Raw genomic sequence first — 7,721 nt, 5'->3', positions numbered from 1 at the left:
ATTGAGTCAAAGTTTACCAATTTATTCATACAGATATATCTAATGTTTATAATTATGCCAGATTATGATTGCAATGAAACCTGAAAAATGACATAGAAGCCCATAAAAACAGAAGACTTGCAATAGGTTTTATCACCCATCATTTATTTTAATTATCTATATATATAACTAAATGTGTGCATCTGTGTGTGGGTTTAAGCATGCTTATTGAGTATTAATATAGTAGTTTAAAACATTTCATGTTTGTGTGTGTCTGTAATTCTGTTCTATTCTTTTACTGTCAGCCATATCTACGTTATTTAAAATCAGTGCAGTACTATTATCTAGACTTTGAAATTATACATAAATTGCGTATGCTTCTTTGGAATGAAATTAAGACAACATATAACAGTTATAAAGGTTAAAGAGACAGTGTTGTATGATAAATTGCATTTACGACCACTAGATGTCACTGGAAGACCACTAATGGGCTCACTAAAGACTAAAACATTACAGTTCATTGTCTCGATGATTGATTCATCTAGAAAAATATATATTACTATTATTTAATATTACTGTTCAAGCATTTAAGATCACATTGAGTGAAAGTTCAACAATTTATTCATACATGTATATCAAATGTTTACTATTATGTCAGAATATGAATGCAATGAAACCTGACATAGAAATGTAAGAAAAGAAGTCTTTCTGTGAGTTGTGTGTCACCTATAATTTATTTCAAATATCTACATACAACAAAATGTGTGGGCATGTACTTCTCTCTGTGTGTGTGTGTGTGTGTAATCATGCTTATTGATTATTCATATAATAGTTGAACCATTTCATTTCTGTGTGTGAGTGTCTGTGAGCCTATTCTCCATGTTAGACAATGGCACACACAAGTTTGGCTTAATTACAACAAAGCTTTGCAGAGATATAGCCTCAGACTCATTTTGTGAAGATGCCTGACATCTGAAGCAGCGCTGTACAAAAACGGTTTCGTCTATTGACACGAAATCCATAACTTTTTGTCAGCACGGTCTGAAGATGATCTGATTCAATTTTGATGAAAATCAGACAAACGGTTGAGGATGAGTTTAAAAAAAAGGTTTTCAACCTGAATCAAAATGGCGGACAGGAAGTTTTGCTTAATATGACATAATTGGTATGTATGTTGTCGGCATGTCCCAAGGAACATTTTGAGACATGTTTCATGATAATAGGCTAATGCAATCAAAAGTTATTAGCATTATTGGAAATGTAATAATTAGCAGTTATTGATTGGTTTATTACTCTTGACCAATAGGTGGCGCTGTGACCAAAATGATGTGGCGTGGTCAATGTGATGTGACAATGTCACATATTAAGTTTTGTGTAAATATCTCCAACCTTTGCAGAGATACAGCCTCAGATGCAGTTTGGCATCTTTCCAGCAAATTCGTTGGTACGCTAATTGAAAACGGTTACGTGTATCGACACAAATTCCATAACTTTTTGCCAGCATGGTCTGAAGATGATCCAAATCAAATTTGGTGAAAATCTGAGCAACGGTCTAGGAGGAGTTCGAAAAAGTAGGTTTTCAACATGAATCAAAATGGCGGACAGGAAATTTTGCCAAAATTGACAAATGGGGTATCGGTGTTCTCGGCATGACCCAAGGAATCTATCAACATCAGCTTTGTTACAATAGGCTAATGTATGCAAAAGTTATTAGCATTTTTCGAAAAATCGTTATAACTATTGACCACAAGGTGGCGCTGCCCCCAATTTTTTTGTGTACATTCAGGGCATGGAGCCGGACATTTTTGTAATTATTTGCGAAACGATACGGAACTTCATTCTTAAGATACAGCAATTTACAACTAAATTCAAAATGGCCGACGCCCAAAATGGCCGAATTGGGAAAATTCGGAATCATTCGACTCGGAATGATGCACTGAATCTAAAGACACCACTTTTGTGATTTTTGGCAAAACCGTTCAGAAGTTATGAGCAAAAACATGCATTTTTCATATCTCCTGACCACTAGGGGGCACAGCGCCGAAACACTGCAGGTAGTCCCAGGGAATGGTTGTTATAAGACCCACCAAGATTGGTCTCAATAGGCCAAACCGTTGCGGAGATATAGCCTCACGTTCACGTTTGCGTGCTTTTCGAAGAATTCGTTCATGAGCTATTCGGAAACGGTTTGAGAAATCAACTTGAATTCCATAACTTTTTGCCAGCATGGTCTGAAGATTATCTGATTAAGTTTTCGTGACAATCGGTGCAACGGCCTAGGACGAGTTCGAAAAAGTAGGTTTTACGAACAATTGACGATAGCGAAAAAACTAAACCTTGCGATTTTTGAATTTCGGTGTCCATTCGACTCGGCATGAGCCAAGGAATCACAGGAAAAAAGAATTTTCATTTTGTGGCTTACGGTTCAAGAGTTATTAGCATCAAGTTTTTGAAAGTTTAGACAATTGGTGGCGCTAGAGAGTTTGAGTTAGAGACTTCAAATTTGCTACGGTTAATGTTCAGACAGTCCTCTATTAGTGTGCCAAATTATACAACTTTCCCGCAATCGGTTCTATGGGCTACCATAGACTTGGGGTGGAAGAAGAAGAGGAAGAATAATAACGCCAACAAACACAATAGGTGCCTTCGCACCTTCGGTGCTTGGCCCCTAAATATAGCTGCAAGCAGCAATTACGGGGCCAAGCACTCCAACGGCAAATGTAGTAGCTAAGCATCGCATAAAGCATCACACCAAATACATTAATGAGCAATAACAGCAATTTTGGAATTATTGTATTTGAAATGGCAAAAAAAAAAACACCAATACCACCTCTAGTAGCATGATTACTTGGTTTATCAAGCTTGACCAATAGGTGACACTGTTATAAAATCAATTTGGTGTACTCTGTGTGTCTTTTCAATGACACACACAAAGTTTGGTGTCAATATGCCAAAGCATTCCAGGGATACAGCCTCAAGTGTCATTTTCTCATTGTGCCTCAAATTCGTCGATGTGGTATGCGAAAACGGTTTTGTCTATCGACTCAAAATCCATAACTTTGAATCAGTATAGCCTGAAGATCATTTGATTCGAATTTGGTGAAAATCGGACATACGGTTGATCAGGAGTTCGAAAAAGTATGTTTTCAACATAAATCAAAATGGCGGACCGGAAGTTCAGCTTACCGTGGTATATTTGGTATCTATGTTATCGGCATAAGCCAGGGAATATTTTGAGCCCAGTTTCCTTCAAATAGGCTAATGCATTAAAAAGTTATTAGCATTTTAAAAAGTGTAATTACTCATGGTTAATGAATGGTTTATTACTCTTGACCAATAGGTGGCGCTGTTACCAAATTTATGTGGCATGGTCAGTGTGAGGTGGCGATGACACATACAAAGTTTGGTGCAAATATGTCAAAGTGTTGCAGAGATACAGCCTCAAATGCATTTTGGCACCCTTCCAGCAAATTCGTTGATGCGCTAAATGAGAACCGTTACGTATATCGACACAAAATCCATAACTTTTTGCCAGCATGGTCTGAAGATGATGCACGTCAAATTTGGTGAAAATTGGGCTAACGGTCTAGGAGGAGTTCGAAAAAGTAGGTTTTCAACATTAAGCAAAATGGCGGACAGGAAGTAAGGCCAATTTTCACATTATTGGTATCAATACTCTCGGCATGACCCACAGAATATAGCGAGACCATTTTAATTTTAATAGACTAATTTATTCAAAAGTTATTAGCATTTATGTGATATTTCATTATAACTATTGGCCACAAGGTGGCGCTGCCACCAAACTTTTTGAGTACCTTCAGGGCATGGAGCCGAATATTTTTGTCTTTATTTGTGAAACGATACGATGCTGCGTTCAAAAAATACAGCATTTTAAATCATAATTCAAAATGGCCGACGCCTAAAATGGCCGACACAGGAAAATTGGATATCATTTGACTCGACATGACTCACTGAATCTAAAGAGACCAGTTGTGTGATTTTTGGCCAAACCATTCAGTAGTTATAAGCCAAAATATGCATTTTTCATATCTCCTGACCACTAGGTGGCGCTGTGTCGAAACACTGCAGGTAGTCTCAGTTCATGCTTGTTATAACACACGCCAAGTTTGGTCTCAATATGACAAACCGTTGCCGGGATATAGCCTCACGTGCATGTTTGCGTGCTTTTTGTCAAATTTGTTTACGTGTCATTCGACAACAGTTGGACGAATCAACTTGAATTCCATAACTTTTTGCCAGCATGGTCTGAAGATGATCTGAGCCAATTTTCGTGGCAATCGGACTAACCGTCTAGGACGAGTTCGAAAAAGTAGGTTTTTCGAATAATTGAAAATAGCGAAAAAACTAAACCTTGCGATTTTTGAATTTTGGGATTCATTCGACTTGGCATGAGCCAAGGATTCAGAGGAAAAAAGAATTTCCATTTTCTGGCTTACGGTTCAAAAGTTATTAGCATACAAACATTGAAAGTTTGGACAAGTGGTGGCGCTAGAGAGTAGGAGATAGAGACTTCAAATTTGCTATAGTTAATGTTGGGACTGTCCTCTATCAGTGTGCCAAATTATACAACTTTCCCGCAATCGGTTCTATGGGCTGCCATAGACTTGCGGCGGAAGAAGAAGAATAATAATAACGCCAACGATTACAATAGGTGCCTACGCACCTTCGGTGCTTGGCCCCTAATAACGCCAACAAACACAATAGGTGCCTTCGCACCTTCGGTGCTTGGCCCCTAATAATAACGCCAACAAACACAATAGGTGCCTTCGCACCTTCGGTGCTTGGCCCCTAATAATAACGCCAACGAACACAATAGGTGCCTTCGCACCTTCGGTGCTTGGCCCCTAATAACGCCAACAAACACAATAGGTGCCTTCGCACCTTCGGTGCTTGGCCCCTAATAATAGCCCGGCACATTTTAACAGTTGCTGTTATGTGTACATATGATAATATATATGTACAATGTATAGACAAAGTCAAACTGTCCCCACAACAGTCCACATGCAGGGGCAGTTGCAACATTTAGTAAAATGTTATTATTATTATAATAATAATATTATTATTATAATAAGATTATTATCTTGTTCGTACACAGATAGAGACTTCAAAAAGTTAAATTGGCAGTATAAAAACAGAGAATAGAATAGAATAGAATAGAATAGAATAGAATAGAATAGAATAGAATAGAATAGAATAGAATAGAATAGAATAGAATAGAATTTACGGAAATAAACATTTTCAAGTAACAACCATGTTTTAGTTGATTATTGCAATTCAAAAACTGCAAAGTACTAATTTAATCAAAATCAAGACTGGTGTCAGTTACAGAAACATAGGCACTATGTTAAGACTACTGTGTCTTTAGAGCTAGTTTGAAATAACAGATGTTTATACTTTCTATCGAGCATTCAGAATACAGAATTATGGCAAAGAGCGTATCATTTCTGACAGGCACTGTACGCAGTAGACCAATCACAACAGACTGGGCCATTAGACCAATCAGAGCAGAGTAGACTCAGGAAAAAAGGACTTTAGAGAAACTGAATCTAGAACTGCTTCACACGAATCGAGAATTTGAGAATCACTGGAAAACGAGGGGATAGTGAATGCATATTATGAGGAAACAAAAATTGCATTGCATTGCATTGCATGTTATTGTAGGAGACTCCCAAACAATATTAGGAATTAGGCATAATAGAGGGAACTTTAAACTGTTATTCTAAAGTCTATAATCCATAATAATGTTTCCTCCAGTAAAAGGTTCATCCCATCTTGTCCTTCACATCAGAATACATCAACGTATTTGCTATTTTGGATTATCTTGCATATTTCTCTCATTATTCACACAAGATAACCTTTTCAGTGAAGAAAGCAAGTTAAAAACCTCTTAATAATGGACTTGTTTCTTAGAAACACATACGATTTTAACTGAGTGACCAGAGAGGTGTGAATTACTTGTACATTACTGTGATGTTTATATCAGCTGTTTGGACTCATTCTGACGGCACCCATTCACTGGTGAGCAAGTGAACAGACTCATCTACATTTTGGATGACCTGAGGGTGAGTACATTGTACATTTTTGGTGAATTATTGTTTAAAATAAAAACAATTAAAGAGGGTAAAAATGCAGTTAGTTAACAGAAAGCAGTCTCTGTTTTGTGCTTGGAAAGTCAAGTGTGCTCATAGGTTGTAGTTTCTTGTATTTCCATCAGCAGGTGGAGTCATTGACCAGAACAAGAAGCAGTGGATTCCTGTCATCAAGTAGTGAGCTTGCCTGACATGTCTTGGGACACATTGTTTTGACAGTAATTCCCTGTACAAATACAGTTTAATGGGAACTGATTATATAAATAAAATAAAATAAAAAAATATTTTTATGTTTGCAGATAGTTTGAACATAAATCTAGAAATCCCAAGTTTTCTCTCTTTACAAATTATATAAGATGGACTTGGATTGCAATAGCCTTATTATTATTATTTCACTGACACCATATTTATCTGAGAAAAAGCAGGTCTTTTGAGTCATTGTAAATATTTCCTTTGAATAGGAGATAATAATAGAAACCAGTCGCAGATGCGTGGGTTAGAGACATGCGTCAGTCGCACACTGAGATGTGGGTTGACTTGCATCGGACACGTTCACTTCCTCTGCACAATTGTTGATTGTTGAATCTCTTTCAAAACAATAGAATGATACAGTTATTCAGTACAAAGCAAACAGATCAAAAACCAGATTAAAGAGGAAAGGTTCTTCTTGACTGAGGCTTCATCAAAGAAGATGCATTTTATCAGTTTGTATCTACCTCCTGAACTCAAAGTACCTTTGCTGCGATTTAACTCCTTTTAACAGAGAGTAATTAGTGGTTCTGCTTTCATGACCTATACTTCAGTTGTGTGTGATGTTCATTATCCGCAGAAGTTAAGGGCTCCTGTGATGTGGCTTGTTTTTCTTCTTTTCTTTTTTGAAGGGCAGACCTTGAAATCACTTTGTGTTATTAAGACCGCTATTTCACCCAACATATTCTGTCAAGCAAGCTTCAATAATGAGAGCTCTGAGAAAAAATAAATAAAAAGAATTAACTTTATGAATTAACTTCATAAAGTACGTCCATCTAATTTGTATTATTATTAATGTTATTACTGATACAAACGGCAGGGATGTATTTCTAGGATCTATTTCAAATAAATGCTGTACTTTTAAATTTCCTGTTTAGCAAAATAAATAAATACATAAAAATATAATAATCATATAATAAAAAACTAAATGTACCACACAAATCATCATATCAGAATGATTTCTGAAAGAAACTGAAGACTGGAGTAATGATGCTGAAAATTCAGCTTTGATCACAGGAATAAATTACATTTTAACATACTTTCAAATACAAAACAGTTATTGTAACCCTAAAAAAGGGCAGAACCATAAAGAGATGTCTTAAACCCTTAAATACTTAATTTCTTGCTATTTTCCATCTTATTGGGACTCAAATAATAACATTTATTGAATTTTTCTTTTTTTTCTTTTTTTTTTTTTTCTTTTTACTTGACACTTATTTTAGATTTTAATGTTTGTATCCCCGAGGATATGGCACCCCTTCAGGGGTATAAATTCACTGAAATTTATTTATTATAACACTTTGGAATATAGACCTAAGGTTGGTTTCTTTTTAAAGAAGACACATAGCAGATTATTGCTGAAGTGAAAGCATAAAAAAAGCA

Source organism: Carassius auratus, chromosome 35, assembly GCF_003368295.1.
Source record: "Carassius auratus strain Wakin chromosome 35, ASM336829v1, whole genome shotgun sequence".
Classification (NCBI taxonomy): domain Eukaryota; kingdom Metazoa; phylum Chordata; class Actinopteri; order Cypriniformes; family Cyprinidae; genus Carassius; species Carassius auratus.
Note: the sequence above shows the minus strand (reverse complement) of the source record.